Below are 17,852 nucleotides of genomic sequence, written 5' to 3'. Positions count from 1 at the left end.
AATACAATCTAATGATTTGAGTCCTTTTAGCTCTTCGTGTTAAGTAAAAATCTACTCTCACACCAAAATCGACATATGGATATTTATAAACATAGTAAGCTGGGAACAACCCAGATATTGTCTTTGTCTAGGAGATGGATGAACAAACCTCAGGGATCCTTGTGATGGGTATCGTTCCTGCAACAGAGAAGGCCACTGCTGATGCAGGTGTCCAAGCAGGCTGACTCTCAGAAGCAGCGTGCCAGAGGCTGGCATCAAAAGACTGTGCTGTGTGAGTCTACCCACATGAAAGTTTAAGAAGGACAAAGCTACAGAAGAGAAACAGATGTGTAGGAGTAAAGAAAGAGATCTCCCTCAAAAGGGTGAGTTTGGAGGGACGATAAATTGTGCTAAATTCCAATGTGGAGGTTATTACATGCCCGTAGAGCTTATTACATACTTGTGAAGGTTATTATATGTCTGTGGAGGTTCTGATATGCCTGTAGAGCTTATTACATGCCTATAGAGGTTATTACATACCTGTAGAGATTATTCCATGTCTGTGGAGGTTATTGCATACCTGTAGATGTTATTACATGCCTGAATTACTGTTCTCAAAAATCTGAACTAAATTCCTGCCTTTTGAACATTTTTTCAGTAAACCTGATTAAAAACCCTGGACTTCACACACAAAATAAAGGTAAGAGAACTCTGAACAATGGGAAATCAAACACATCATATTGGGTTATATAACCTTGGGCTGCAAGGAAAACCACTGGTTAACTGCTATCTATTATGTGTAAATAATGCAATAATTAATAACACAACAAACTATGCAATAATTAAAAAAAACTGAAAAGGAGATCCACTTTAGGTAGATACAAATGAAATGCTACAGAATGTTCAAGTAACTCATATGAGAGTGGGGAAAAAAGAGAGAGAAGACAAAACAAAATGAGGAAAAACCCCAAAACACAGATCAGAGTACCATCATATCGATAATGACATCAAGTATAAACGATTGAGATGTGCCCCTTAGAGGAGACTGACAGAGGCTAAGCTTAAGGATCAGCATGTGAACTCTCAGCTGTTCCTGTTACCACCATGCCTTGCCCCAACATCATGTACTCTAATCTTCTGAAACTGTAAATCCTATTAAATATTTTCTTTTATAGGTTGCCTTGGTGGTGATGTTCTGGCACAGCAATAGAAAGAAACTAATACAATAGTGCAGTAAGACAAGGAAAAGAAATAAAAGGTTTAAGTTAGAAAAAAGGAAATGTAAAAGAGAAGGGCTCTGGGGAAAAGTCTATAAATAATATATAGGCTCAAAACAATTGCAAGATGTAAGACGAATGTTTAAAAATCAATCATAAATACATAATATATTTATAATATATAATGCATATGCTAAAGTTAAACATGTAATACCATTTATAATTGCACAAAAAGCTATATAGCAATAAATATAATCAAACGTGTGCAGTTCTTGTATTATGATAAGTAGCACATGTGGATGATAGGTATCAAAGACCTAAATAAAAGGAAAAACATATTGGCCTTCTCAATTTGAAAGAGAACACACAATATACAGTAATATATAGTCAACTACTACTATATAAGCTATGTTGAAACATTAATTCTTATAATATATATATTTGATAGAAATTACACTATATATATATATAGTGTAATTTCTATCAAAATCCCAGTGAGACCTTTATTGGGTATAGACAAAAATCACTTAAAAGTTATATGGAAAGGCAAAGAAATTAGAATAGTTAAAATAATTTAAAAATCAAACAAAGTGGCATAATCAATATATTCTATTTTAAGACACATAGCACCAAAAAAAAAAAAAAAGCTGGGTGTGGTGGCACACGCCTTTAATCCTAGCACTTGGGAGGCAAAGGCAGGCAGATTTCTGAGTTCGAGGCCAGCCTGGTCTACAAAGTGAGTTCCAGGACAGCCAGGGCTATACAGAGACACCCTGTCTCAAACAACAACAAACAAACAAACAAGACACATAGCAACAAATACATGTTGGTATGTGAATAAATGTACTAAAATACAATGTATAAACTTAAAAAAGATCCACCCATGGAACACAACTCACTTTTAACAGAGATGCCAAAGAAATACTATAGAGGAGGACTAGCCACTGAAGACATGGTATTGATGCTGACAAGTTTGACCTAATTGTTACCTTTATATTGAAACCCCTCAAGATGGATAATAGAGTACATATAAAGAGTGAACATGTAAACTATTAAGAAAAAAAAACATAGAAGAAAATCTTTAGTATTTAAAGGCCAGAAAAAGACTTCTTTAAAGTATATTCCATAAACAGAAAAACTGAAAATAAGGTTTTTTTCAACATTAAAAGTATTTAGTTGTGGCAAAAATTGCTTAGTGACATAAAAATAAGTTAAATGTTCAGAGAAAAATATTCACAAATCATATTCAACAAAATATTAGTGCCTACTATATATGTGTACACATATGTATCCCAAGAGAAAAGCCAGTAGGCCAATTAGAATGTGGGTGAATGCTGTGAAAAGCCCCATTAGTGAAGGGACAGTCAGGTCAGATAAGCTTTCAAATATATATAGCACATTTAGGCATTAGAGAAATACAAACTTAATACTTGATAAGGTCTTAATATCTGTCCATAGACTAAAACACAATGACAACAGTTCTTGCTTTTACTGTGTGCTACTTTAGGAAAAGGTTTTTGTTGTTGTTGTCGTTTTGTTTTTGTTTGTTTTTTAAGATGTATTTATTTTATCTATGTGAGTACACTGTTGCTATCTTCAGACACACCAGAAGAGGGCATCAGAACACATTACAGATGGTTGTGAACCACCCTGTGGTTGCTGGGAATTGAACTCAGGACCTCTGGAAGAGCAGTCAGTGCTCTTAACTACTGAGCCATCACTCCAGCCCCGGGAAAATTATGAATAGAGAAAATGAAACAAAAAGCATAACTGAAATGAAAATGACTGCATGTTTTCTAGAATAGATACAAGAGGAAGCAGGTGCTACTCCATCCTACAAACACATAGAATAACACACCCATATATCCATCAGAAACTTCTGAAACACCCAGGACAAAGGAAGTATCAAAGCAGATAGGGAGATAAAAAATATTCTCAAAGGACGACAAACCTCTACCTGACTCTCCATTAGAAATAATGGAAAAGGGATGAGATGACATCACCAATCTGAACGGGATGACATCATCAATCAGAATGAGATGACATCATTAACCAGAATGGGATGACATCATCAATCAGTCCAGAGGAAAAATCACTGTAAAGGGACCATAAGCAAGCTGAGGAAACATCAGAAAATCAGATGTGAGTAAACTATCACCAAACAAACGAGATATTTTTCTAATTGTAACAGATATTAACCTTTAATAATAATAACAATTTGGGAAGATTATATATATAAAACAACTGAAGCCTGGAAAATATGTGTTGTGTGTATCTTTTGCTATCCCACCTTAACTCCAGTAGTGGACCATGCTACCAGCCCTCATACAGATTCCTTTGAATCCAGGGTTAAAAATCAATTTCAACTTGCCTTATTGGCTCAATTGACGGTCATTATTACTCTCCATGGCTAGCAAAGCCCTTCTCAATACTATTAGCTCAGCATCCTAACTCTGTCCTTAACTTTAGTCAGTCATTTACCTTTAATCCCAGATCAACATCCCCAATTGCCCATCTGTAGGAGTGGCCTGTCTCACATGGCTGCTTGGCTTTTCTCTTTCTGAAGCATGGCAAACTCTCTTCCTCTCTCTCCTGCATCTATCTCTTGCCTGGGGGAGGGGGGAGGTACCTGGAAGTCCCACCTATTCCTTCCACCCAGCAATTGGCCCATGGCCTCTTTACTGATAAATCAAGAACCAATTGAGGTACAGGACCCTAGCATCAGAACCCCTACAAATATGAAGTATAGTGTAAATAGGAATAAAGGAAGGAAGCTGTAGTGGTGCAGAGGCAGGAGGATCTCTGTGACATAGAGGCCATTCTTGTCTCTATAGAGAATTCTAGGATAGCCAGGGCCACATACAGAGGGCCTGAATTAAACAAAACAAAACAAAACAAAACAAAACAAAACATTAGAAGTAAAGGGGGGGGGAGAATGGTTCAACTCTGACTGGATATTTCAGTAGCCCACATGTGGTACTCACGCATTTAAAATGTATAAAGCAAAAATTAGTAGAACAGAACCAGGCAGTTTCTAGAGGGAAACTATAATCCTAGAATTACAAGAATTACAAGTTGAAAAAATGAACAAGTATTGATTTATGTGGATCAACTGAACACAGCTCATTGGTACAGACAGGAAGCCACACAAACACTGCAGCAGCAGGCATGGGTGTCTCAAGGCTTTAAGGTGTGTGTGCTCATTAAACCTCATTGAGCTAAAACACAGCTCTTCAAAAACCAGAGATAGGAAGCAACACAAGCCTCCGCTCCGACCACAGGAAAACTCAGCCGAGATCAGTTTAAAAGATCTAAATATCATCCATTCTCAGATGATTTAATAAACATATTCATCTACAATCCGTTTGCAAAGAAGATGTCACAATTAGTTATTGTGGTATAATAGAAATGCATTATATGTTAATATATTAATATAATAGGTGTCAAACCTGTGAAATGTTGTAAGCCAAAAGTATGTTTTAAGCATATAAAGCTTATTGATGTGTTTATATATTTTAGTAGACATTTAAATTAAAACAGACTGGAGACGTCAGTGTATAGATATTGAAAGAAAGAAAGGAAGGAAGGGAAGAAAGAATAAAGGAAGAAAACAGAAAGAAAGGAAAGAAGGAAGGAAAGAAAGGAAGGAAAAAGAAAGAAATGAAGAAGAAAAAGAAAGAAGGAAGGAAGGAAGGAAGGAAGGAAGGAAGGAAGGAAGGAAGGAAAGAAAGTGTACTTCCCAAAGTGGAAAGAACTAAGCAATATGAGTGGAGAAAAAAAAAACAATCAAATAATATATGTGTGATAATTAAAATAAAAAGATTAATAAGAAAGTAAGTGTACAGCAAGACGTGTGTGTCTGTGTGTGTGAACGTGATCGTGTGCGTGGGAGTGTGTTTGAGAGTACAAGCATACAAATGTATCAGGTTTCTTATTTTCCATTTTTTTTTACCAGCATATGAGAGTACTATAAACATTTTGTTAAGTAAAAAACTAAATAAGAATGGACAAACTCGCAGATAAAGAGACGGTATCCAAATCTCATGTGGTAAGAAGTGAAGACAGCAAGTCCCCGTCTCATGGTGTCTTGGCCTATGGTTTTTCACCTTTGGTGGCTCTAAAGCAATATACAGTTCTCAGACTCAGGAGAAACTGGACTGTGAAAGTTGAACTTCAGTGTTTTCCTAGACTAGTGACGTCTGGTGTGTTGCTTTCTCTTGTGCTGGGCAGGGGCAGTGAGCTGCAGCAGCCACCCTGCCACCCAACCAAGAGTCATATGCAGTCACCACACTTCACAGGAGCCATGTGGGCAACTTGGAGTGCTCAGCAGGTTAGAAGCAGTCAGCGTGTTTTCTATTTTGGATGGGTTCTATAAATCAGGGAACTCCTCTCACTATCTAACTGCATTCTTTTTTAGAGTCTTTAGAGACAACAGAACCAGCAGTGAGCCTACAGATAGCTGCATGATCTCGAGACTGGTGTCGCCCAATAGCTTCAGTGGGCGTCAGCATCTGGAGACCCAGGAGAGATAGGGGTAAAGTTAGTGATGGACATAGAAAGCCAGTAAATGGGCCCCATCTGGAGCCAATGTGTTAGGTAAAGTGTGAAGGAAGAAAATGCCTAGAGGCCAGTTTGAAGGCGGCCACACAGGATACATCTGTCTCACTGAGTGCTAGGGCAGTGTTTCTGTTCTATTGAGGCCCTCAGCTAACTGGCTGGGCCCCTCTGAAGTATGGAAAGCAACATACTATGCTGGCTCTACCAATTTAAATGTGAATCTTAGCTTTAAAAGGTACCACAGGGGACTCCAGAATCATGTTCAACCAACTCTCTGGACAACCTGAAAACTAGTTATTTAGAAAGATAAACTTACTCATTTGATAAATTTAATTAGTAAGATTTCTACTTAAAAACAACTCTTCCAGAAAATTCCAGGCCCAAATTGCCTCACTGGTGAATTCTTCTAAATGCTTAAGGACAAAATACTGTGAACATTATTCTGAACGTTCCAGAGATATGAAGATGATAGTGAGTTTATATCCTGAGGTCTGCATAATCTGGAGAGAGAAATCTTCTAGGAATAATACAAAAGAGAAAAAAGAAGCACAAATTTGTACTCAGTTTCATTTATAAACATCCATGGAAGAAAATCCCAACAAACCATTAGCAAAGAGAATTCTGTGAGAGATAAAATGAGTCTTGCAATGTGCCAAGAATAGAAGTTTTATGTAGTTATACAAGAGCCAATCGTTAAAACTCACCACGTTAAAAAAAAAAAAAAGGAGAAAAATCACCTATTTCAGTAATTGAAATAAAATTATTCAATGAAATTTAAATGTCCATTCACAACAAAGAGACCCTTAACAAAATAGAAAGGGGAGGCAACGTCTTTAACTCTGGGTGTGTCTGCTAACAGCAGTCAACTCCTACACTGGATGCTGTGGAAGACTGAGATGGAGAGAGTGTGCATGGGGCTGGGAACAAGTCAAGCATATCAGCTGCCAAGGCCTGTATCCAGCATCTTTATGGAGACCCTAGTCTGTTCAAGTCAACAAAAAACAGTGAAAGTTTAGGGGAGGTTGTCATTATCCATAGCCGGCAAACTCAAAAGGTTCTGCAGATGCCCTGATAGAGTTAGCAGTGAACACATCTCTCTTGATTCTAGAACAATATACAGGGCCGTTCTGATGCTATATGTAACTTACACTAGGAAATTAAAGTTTGGCAATAGCGTCATAAAAGTCAAATGCCTAAAAGTAAGTCTAACGAAGGATGTTCAAGATCTCTACATGTTCATGAATGTGGATGCACATATGTACACACACACAAATGTACGTGCATACATGCATGAGCAGACACACATTATTTAGAGAAAATAAGAAAAGTGATCTGTCACATTCAAACACTGGAACACATGCTATCATAAGGACACAAAGGGGTCCCTATTTTACACAAAGTCAATACAAGCCCTTCAAAAATCCCTTTTTGTGAATTTTGGTTTTGGTTGTGAACCTAGTCTTTAACAGCTGAGCCATCTTTCCAGCCCCATCCATTTTTTTGTGTGTGTGCGTGTGTGATTTCTAAGTGAAAATTTACAAGTTAACTCTAAATATAGATAAAAATATAAAGAACCCTATATCGGACAAGAAGCATCTAAAACTATCTTTTTTTTTTTTTTTGTATAATGGCTTTGGAAAACTGTTCATTGTACTATTTTGGGTTCTTGAGAGACATAGGACAATTAGTGAGCATATATATATATATGTGTGTGTGTGTGTGTGTATACATATGTATATGTATGTATATATTTGTATATGTATGTGTATATGTATATATGTTGAACAGTCCCATAGTCTGCAACTGAGAAATCAATTCCAAGGTGTGTGCCTAACAAATGTGGACAACTGTAATCCCAGATATACAGTAGCCCAGTCTGAACAATATATTGAGATCTCTCATCTAGCTCAAAGAGAAAATATTGGCAGCCCTGATATACAATCTCTACCATGGTCTACAATCCTTGTATTTGACTTAGTTTCTATCATGAAAAGATGTTGCTTTTATCAAAAGCACATTCTCTAACCCCATGACCATGATTTTTCTTTTATGTTTCCTTTTGTTGATGTTATTACTTTTACTGGTTTGCATATGATGAACTGCCCTTGTATCTCTAGGACAAATCCAACCTGAACACAATGAACGACCACTTTGATGTGCTGTTGGATTCAAGAAAATGAAAACAAAAACAGACAAAGGGAATTACAACATTATTCTGCTGCAATTCAAAAGAAACAGTCAAAAGAGCAAGAAGACAATCTATAGAGCAAGGGAAACAACCTGCTTACACTTCCAGGCAACAGTCTAGGCAAGAGCTCAAACAGGTCCGACACCTGGGAGCAGGAACTAGAGGCCACTGTGGGGTGCTTCCTTCTGGCCTGTCCTCACTGGCTGGCTCAGCCCAAGACTGTCACCCTCCAGTGATCTGGGCACTCCCACATTAATTATGTATCCACAAAATACGCCACAGGCTTGCCTAAAGGCCAATTTGTGGGAGCATTTCCTCAATTGAGGTTTCCTTTCCCAAAATGACCCTAGCTTGTGCCAAGTTGGCACCAAACCAGCCAGCACACAGTGCAAATATTGACCTAAGGTCAATCCCTGGAGTCTCATCAAAGGGCTGGGTGTCAGGATGTACTCCATTCCCAGTGGTGGGCTGGCAAAGACAGGCTGATCCCTGGCAGCTCAGTCTATCCTATGAGGTGAGTCACAGGCCAGTGAGAGAGGCAGTCCCAAAGTAAACAGCAAAAAGGGGGCTGGAGCCTGAGGAAGGACACCCAAGGCTGGCCTCTGTTATGCCTGTGCCCCACCCCCAACCACCTACACCTACCTACACACACGCATGCACACACACACATTTTGTAGAAAAGTAGAAAGCATGGGGAGGAATTGCAAATGTAACAACTGTCCCGGCTACCCAGGGTTACACTTGTCCCTGAATTGCCTTTTTGAGTGTTAACATTCTGGGCTCATATTTAAAACATTGGTGTATTACACCAAGCTGCAGCCTTCCCATTGTTCTAGAGCCTTTGTCAGTGTTATTTTCCTGTGTTTAGATGTTTTCAGTTTCCTATGGAACCTTCTGTGTGGACGTTTAGAAACACAGAGACCTGGATCCTTCTCCAGGCCTCAGACTCCCCAGGCATTGGGGTCCCTAATGGGTTTTTGCAACTGATCTGGAAATGGAGGCCCACTTGCATGGCAGCATTTTGTAAGCAACTCTGTGGTGGCTTGGTATCGAACTCAGGACCTCTGCGAGAGTAGTCTGTGTTCTTAACCTAAGAGCCATCTCTCCAAAGATTTACTTTGATTTCATGTGCATTGGTGTTTTATCTGCATGTATGTCTGTGAAGGTGCCAGGTCTCCTGGAACTGAAGATACAGTTGTAAGAGGCATGTGTGTGGGTGCTGGATGTTGAACCCAGGTCCTCTGGAAGAGCAGACAGTGCTGTTAGCCACTGAGCCTTGTCTCCAGCACATAGCAGCATTTTGACTGAGTCACATGCGGTGATCGGATCCTTCACTGTGCCTGGACATTTTTATTGCTTTCTTCTTTTGAAGGAAGGATGCTATCTCTTCTCCCGAGGAGACTGCCTGTGTGGAAGCATCTCTGATAGCGTTCCTAGATTTCTTAGCGTTCTTAGATTTCCTTCTAGGAAAAAGAAATGTTTGTTCAGTTTGGCTGGGGCTTTATTTGCCCTGTTATCTCTTAGAATTTTTTTTCCCAAGTGTTCTAGTACCAGCTTAGGACCAGACACGATGCTTTCCTACAGCCTCAAGAAATAACTATAAACACCATGGCTGTAAGTGTTGCGACCAAGTCTATTGTTTTGATATTTGCATTTCTTAGATCTCCAGCTAGGATGAGCAATTTTTCATCAGTGAAATTGCTTCTTCCTATCAGATAATTTGGCTTTATATAAAAATAAAAATTGAGAAAACACCTAAGATTTCATAGAGGAGATGAAAATGACTTGGTATTCATGCTCTAAATCAAGAACAAATGCAGTTTGTGGAATTTTCTTCTGTGAAATCTCTAGAGTTATCACGAATATGTTTGTTTTGAAATAAAGTGAATAGAAAGAAAATTAAGTACTCAAGGAAAAACAAAATGATGTTCATGTATTTCTAGCACATTCATCTTTAGAGCTATACCTGCCAACAGACTCTGTGCTGTCTATGAATCTAATGAAATATATATGTAGACCGTTGTTGCCTCTACAACTGTCTAGAGGTTTGTCAAGAACATCAGGGGAAGCTGCAACACAAAGCAGGACACAGCTCAAATAGAGTGATGAGGGTGGTTTTTTGCAAAGAATTAAGTGACAAAATGAGGGTGGTCAGAAGGGAAGCTCAAGGCTGGAGTGAGCCGGTGCAGCTTTGGTCTACAGGACTGATGCCATGAGCCATGATAACCTAGCCACCTCTTGTGGAAGGACTTAGCCAACCTCACTTGGGGTACACTGTGGAGTATCCTCCTCAACAACAGGGTCCTTAGAGGTTTGGTCCTACTTCATGCTTTGAGTGAAGTTCCAGCCATTCTGTCTCCACGTTGTCATAGTATACATTCCTCACATCATTTTAGTTTTGGTCAGAGGTCACCACCCCAGAAGCCTTTCCCAACTTGAAGTGTCCCACTGCCTCAACATCATCACACTAGGAACCAAGCCTCCATCACACAAAGCATTGAAAGACGGCTTCTACATACACAGGACACATCCCTTGACCACATGAAAGATCTTAAGTCTCCAACCAACCTAAATCACCTACAGAGTCTCATCCACTGCCTCCTGGAGTTTATTTTTGTAAGCTGTGATGTTTTGGATGCTTGGGTTTATTCTGTTTCTCAAACACTTTTAAGGACCCTCTAGCCTCTGCTGTCTCCAGCACCTGTAATGCTCCACACCCCGCATCCCTCCATCCCCCACCTGTCTAGACTCCTTTTATTTTTCTGATCTCAGCTTGAAGACTCTCTTTAGGAAGAGCTTTGATAAGCCTCTGCTCTAACTGAAATCTTTATAAAAAAAAATTATGAGATCACTACGATTTTGCTTCTTAAGACCTTTATAACTGGGAATGAGGGGGGTATAATCCAGTGAGCAGAGTGCTTGTCTATCATGCCACAAACCTTGGGTTTGATCTCCAACATCACACCAACGGGGTGTGTTGGTGAATACCTGTAGGGGAGGCAGATGCAGGATGTTCAGAAGTTCATGGTCATTTTTAGCCATCTATGGAGTTTGAGGCTACATGAAACCTTGTCCTTAAAAGAAAAAAATTTTTCTAAGTGTAGTTCTATTTTTATGCATATATCAGTCATTATTTCCCTTTAGCATGCCAGTTTCATGAAGGTGAGACTTCCTGCCTTTTTTGTCATAAGTTATATTCACTGCACTGACTTAATTTCAGCGTGTAGTTCATTATTAGTTGATATCATTTGTGTTTAAATCCTCTGCTTTAACACTGCAGTATGGGAAAGTAGCATCTTGAACCCATGCCAGTAATGAGCGGCTTCTGTTTCCTAACATTGCTTCTTCCCACTAGCCTAGGAAAAGCTCTTCCTTTCTCGTTCATGCATCACTCCTGATAGGAAAGTCCCTCTTCCTGTCTGCTAAACCCTCTGTGCTGGGAGGGGGAGAGGTTGAGTGCAGCCAAGTATCCACACAAAATGAAGGTCTCTCAGATGGCGCAATAGTGTATTTCTCTTGTGGTGTCTTTTGTCATCTAAGTGTCAAGAGCATGGCATCAGACCATTTTCCCAGCTGAAGTGGGATCCTGAACTTTCTAGACAGGGAGAACGGATGCTAGACTTCTGGAAATCAAGAGCTTTAGAGGGAAGCAGATGCTTCTCTTTGCAAATTGCTGTGACGCTCTGATTATTTTCTGGTATTTTACAGCTGGAATCTTACTCAAATACAAATACCCAGCATGCCCAGCGCCTGTGGACCTCTCTGGCAGTGCGGTTGATGTCGCACGAAGGTTCACACAGGTGCAGCCCAGAGGGTCAGGGCCATCAGATGAGCTGTGAACACTGTGTGGCATCTGTGGTGTGCATTCACAGTGGCGTTTCCTCTGCAGTGAAACAAAAGTACAGAAAATGTCAAAACACCTTTCTTTACTCTCTGTGGGACTTCCGTGAAGAAAGCCTGTCGTTGCGGAGATAGGCCTTAAATATTTCATCTTCCTGTTCCTGCTTCGTCTTCTCCAGCATCACTCTTGCTCCATTCCATTTTGCCCTGTCACTCTGACTGATCTCTTAGTTCGCTTTTATGATAGACCTTTAAATTCACTTTTTAAACTCATCCCAGAGGGCATCGGCTGCCCTGCCTTCAGGAAACAACAAATAACACGGAAGCTCCCGGGTAACTTAAGAGTAAAGCACAATTAAATTTTAACGTAGCTGTCTGGTTGGCCTGAATGTTCTCAGTCACTGAGAGTTTTGCACTCTCATCCAGCATTCCCTAAAATGATATTTTGAAGGGCACCATTTAACAGGAGTGTGGTAGACAGACAGACAGACAGACAGACACAGAGACAGACACAGAGACAGGCAAAGAAGCAGAGATATTCACAGAGACACGGAGATGCAGGGAGAGACAGGGAGAGAGATTCTGTTGTAGTTATCTAAATAAGCATAAGCCAGCCTAACTCCAGCATGGAAGGCGGAGCTCTCTAGGCCCCACCCACTGCTTCTGCTATTGGTAGTTGATAAACAGCTAGAGGAGGGGACCATTCTCTTAGTGTGCCTATGGTAGGTCCCCGTGCTGTAATGAATAGCCCATGGCATACACACATGGGCGGCACTAAGTAGGTTATCACACACACACACACACACACACACACGAAGACATGAAGTTGAGAGGGGGAGATGTGTTAAAGCAGATACTGAGGGGAATATGGGTGTATATGATCATATTCCATTTTACACATGTATGAAATCCTTAAAGAATTTTTAAAAATGTATTTTTGAGAAAAAGATTCTCTATTCTGAAAACTCAGAACCTGCCACTCCAGCCCTTGCTGTTGTAAGTTTTTCCAATACTTTGTTTTTTCAGAGTGGGTTTCACCTGTGTCTAATTAGGTTGATGTGTATTATGGACTAAATATGCTTAAAGCATCATTATACATGAACCCTTCCCAGTATCTATTAATAAAGCCCTAAAAAGAGGTTCTGTGTAACGTGATCTGGAGTGCTCTACTCGCCAGTCAAACAGCATGTGTTTGAGAAGTGGGGTAGGTTCTGAGAAATGGTAAGGGTTTGACTGACAGCAAAGAGACCTAGTTCCCGGCCTCCTTTGTGTTAAGTAGTTTTATAAATTGGAAAGTTATTAAAGCTTTCTTGTTGTTGTTGATTCAAAAGCACAGAATCAATGTCCCTGCTTGCTCTGTGTATTAATCTCCCAGGGCCACTGTTACAAGCTGGATGACTAAAGACAATAGGAATTGCTTGTTTCAGATCACTCCAGAAGTTGGACTCGTAGGTGTCCACAGGGCTATCACTCGTAGGTGATAGCTTTCCAGAGAGACTTTTCCCAGCCTCAGGTGACTGCTTGTGGGCCTGTGGGAAGCCACATGTGCCGTTGCAGAGTGGCACAGGCTTCTGCTGGCCACCACGCATACATAGGCAGGAAAGTTCTTTGCCAAGATGAGGTTTTGAGAATTGACCAAAATTGACCAATCAGAAGAGAGAGAAATTGACCAATCAGAAGAGAGAGAAATTGACCAATCAGAAGAGAGAGAAAGTAACCAATCAGATAAGAGAAAAAGTAACCAATCAGATGTAGGAATGCAAATGAGGTAGTAAGCATCAACCAAACACAACACAATCCGGGTATGAGACACGCCTCTCCTAGGCCTATATAAAGCAGCACCAGGGCTGGGCTGAGGGTCTTTTCGCCTCTACAATCAAGCTCTCCCAATAAACGTGTGCAGAAGGATCCTGTTGCAGCGTCGTAGTTCTTGCTGGTCGAGTCGGACGCACACAAGAAGTGGTGCAGAGAACCCAGGACGAAACATCTTCAGGCACGAGCGAAGACCCCCTGCTACAGGGAGGATTCAGAACTGCATCGCGGGGAAGGAGCGGTTAATAAAGGTTCCCGTAAAACAGGCTGCTGAGAAGGATCCGGCGTGGATTCAGAACTCTTCAGCTGGGGAGCGGTGTTAATAAAGTGTTCCTGCAAAACAGACTGCTGAGAAGGATTCAACTGCGTGGATTCAGAACTCTTCAGCTGAGGAACGGTGGTACCGGTAATTATAAAGAAATTAAGGTAAGTCTCTGAGAGGTATGCTTTCTTACGCAGTAGGTCTGGTAGTTGTTGCTGGGTTTGTGTGGGACCAGCTGTTAAGGAAGGGCAGCGATTTTGTAGGAGTACCAGGAAGGCATATCAGAAACAGAGAGAAAGGAAAAAGAAGACGCGCGCAGAAAAATAAGTAACTTAAGAAATATAAAAAAAAAAGAGAAAAAGAAAGGAAGCTAAAAATAAAGATACAAAGGATAATATAAAATATAAAGATACAAAGGATAATATAAAGATACAAAGGATAATATAAAGATATAAAGGATAATATAAAAAATGAAGAACAAAAAATTAAGTCAATTTACCCTCCTCTCGAGGACTTTGACTAAAGAGGCAGCCTTCATCAAAGGCTTAACGATAGTTCTCAGGGAAAGAGGAGTAACTATTAGAAGCAGCCACTGTGCAGAATTCCCAGAAGAAAGAGAAAAAATGAAAATAAGCTATTTCAGAGCCCTCCTAGGGACAGAAGGAAAACGGGAGACGTCCTGCTTCCTCTCTGACTCCTATGGAGATATTCTTAGCTCTGGTTAGGATATCTGTGTCCCTTTGAGCTGTCTATTGTCTGTTTTTGGTGCACCAAATTGTCTATATGTTTGTCAATTCATGTTTGGATGATTGAATGATTGTTGTTCTGTGTTTCATGTTGAAAAATATAAAAAGCAGTCTCAGTCTGCACAGCAAAAATTGAAAAGTTAGCTGCAAGGTGGATGGGAGTCAAGTACAGCTGAAAAAGCCCTGTTGAGGGCCGATTGCAAATGGAGCTTTTAAAGGGGCAGGCAGCCTTTTGCTTGTAACAGAAAGTTAGCTTAAAATTGGAAACTCAAGGTTGGAGTCATTCTAAACAACATGAATGAACCCAAGAAAACAGGTCATATGCAAAAGCAGTGTACAAAGGGTAGAAAGAGTAGGTTTGAAAAGAAAGTACACATCTTTACAAATAGAAGGAAAAACCTTTCAAGGTATAATGGATACAGGAGCAGTAACTGAAACTTTGATGAAAATACAAAATTGTATTTTGATGCGTGAGCATCCCTTTTATATTCAACATATTAGAGCACATACATCATTACCTGGACCTATGGTTAAGGGTAATGCAATTGCTGATTCAGCCACCAGAGATATGGTTTTCCTATCACAAAATTCTATAGAAAATGCAAAAAATTTTTCATCAACTTTATCATGTCCCTGCTTCTACATTACGACAAAAGTTTAAGCTCACACAAACAGAAGCTCGAGATATTGTCCTACAGTGTGGTAGGTGTGTAGAATTTATTAATGCACCTTCCGTGGGCGTTAATCCTCGCGGATTGCGACCCCTAGATGTTTGGCAAATGGACGTCACGCATATCCCAGCTTTTGGGAAATTACAATATGTACATGTGTCCATCGATACCAGTTCTGGTGTCCTACATGCCTCTCCCTTGTCAGGGGAAAAGCAGTTCATGTCATATCTCACTGCTTAGAGGCTTGGGCTGCATGGGGTAAGCCCCTAGTGCTAAAGACAGGTAATGGTCCTGCATATACTTCTTCTAAATTTAGCCAATTTTGCAAACAAATGCAAGTGAAACATATTACTGGGCTGTCCTATAATCCACAGGGCCAAGGCATCATTGAAAGAGCCCATCGTACTTTGAAACAATATTTGCAAAAACAGAAAGGGGGAATAGAGGCTATGATGCCAAAGATGGCTCTATCCCTTACAATATTTACTCTTAATTTTTTAAAATTGGATGATGCTGGAAGATCACCAGCAGAAAGGCACGGACAATGGCCTCAATCGCCCAATGAAATGGTCAAATGGAAAAATGTCCTTGATAATAAATGGTATGGCCCGGATCCTATCTTAATCAGATCCCGGGGAGCTATTTGTGTTTTTCCACAGGGTGAAGAAAATCCACTTTGGGTCCCGACACGACTGACAAGGACCGTGAAAGAGCAAGATGAATCACAAGATGATCCTGCTATTCCTGCTCCTGATGATTGAGACCGGGATAAGTATACCTTTGTGGGCCATAGTAAGATCATGGCCAGTACCTTTACCGGTACATTCCAATTCTTCTACCTTGCCTTTGTTTTATGCAACAGAATGTTTTCTAGATGCGCCTTGTGCACGACAAACTCCTCAAGAGCCACGGGTGTATAATAGTACGAGTTTTCATTTAAATTATACACTATGCTTTGTGCATAATGTGGATAAACCTTTTACACCCTGTATATTTTTAAAGAAAAAGATTATCTCTAATTGGGCAGACCCCATTATCCAAAATAAAAGTGAGCTCTGGAGTGTTATTTAATGCTTTAACGCAAGTCGTCCAAGGAGAGCAATTAGGCTCAGGTGATGTTGGAAATAATATAACTTCACCTATAAACATCACCACTATTATGATAAAGGGAAAGGTGACTATTCCCAAAAGATCACGATGGCCTGTTGGCAATGCTACTGCTAAACGCAGCGTGCCCTGGTGTCATCCGGACCTCACATTTCCTATAGTTTTTTCACCTTGTCAATCAAAAATTTCCCCTCGAAAAGAAATAGCAAAAGGTTTTGTTTTGTCACCTCCTTTAGATTTTACTGTAATGAATGATAAGGAAGATGCTACAGGAAAAGAAAATATTTGGCCATATTACCAATGGATTTTAAGTAATGAGGCAGGTGCTAGTACCAGTCTGTCAGCCTTTGCACTGCTGACTGGAACATTTCATGAGATACTGAATGTTTCTGCCACACTTTCCAATACCTCTGCTCATTTAGATAATGTGACAACTAATAGAGTTATCAGAAATATGACTACCTCTCCAGTAGAAGTTTGTGTTAGTCCTCCATTTTTCTTTATATTGGCTGAATTTCAAAATGATACAGAATGGTTAGATTGTACAAATATCACTTGTTTTTTGACGCAATGCTGGAATGGAACCAAATTCTTAGCCTTAGTGGTACAGCTACCAATCTTGGTCCCTGTACCTGTTGAGGCAGATCCAGAGAAGTTCCCAATAATGAGTAGATTTTGGAATCATCAGCGGTTACCGCAGGAATTGCTATGGCCAATCAAGTTAATAGTGCTGATACCATAAGTCAGATAGCAGAAAAAACGTCTGAGGCATTGCTCACTCTGCAAAGGGTGGATTCTCATATCGCCTCAGGATTAATGTTAGTGAATCAGAGAGTGGATATTTTACAGCATAACATGGAACAGATGATGGATGTCATTCAAATGAGTTGTGTGGCATCCACTCCGCATGTATGCATTACTCCCAATAGGTATATATTAATAATTCTTTTATTAAAAGTACAGACCTATCGAATTATCTGAAGGGGAACTGGTCGCAGGAGCTGGACAGGCTGCAGAAGAGGCTGCAGATACAGATCCTGAACCTTAATGGAACCAGAGTGGAACCTGTGACCTTTGGAGACTTTACCTCTTGGCTTTCCTCTGCTTTCTCTTACTTTAAGGAATGGGTGGGAGTGATTTTGTTTGGTGCTGCCATATGCTGTGGACTGGCGCTCATGCTCTGGTTGGTATGCAAATTTAGAACACAACAAAAACGTGACAAGGTGATTATAACTCAGGCACTATTGGCTATTGAAAACGGCGCCTCCCCCAAAGTTTGGTTATCTATGCTCAAGAATTAGTCGGCATCTGAGTTCTCTGCTCTTGCGCATGAGAGAGACTCAACAATCATTGATCAGCCCTTGCACATTGATGCATACGACAGGGTGATCATGATTTCCCCACTAATTCATTTTTTGGCTGGCCTCTTTTGCAGAGTTCGCCCTAGGTCATTTAGCAGTTACTGTCACACAG

This window comes from Mus caroli, unplaced genomic scaffold (genome assembly GCF_978045245.1).
Source record: "Mus caroli unplaced genomic scaffold, Mus_caroli_1 scaffold_18, whole genome shotgun sequence".
Lineage (NCBI taxonomy): Eukaryota > Metazoa > Chordata > Mammalia > Rodentia > Muridae > Mus > Mus caroli.
This window is presented reverse-complemented; position numbering follows the sequence as displayed.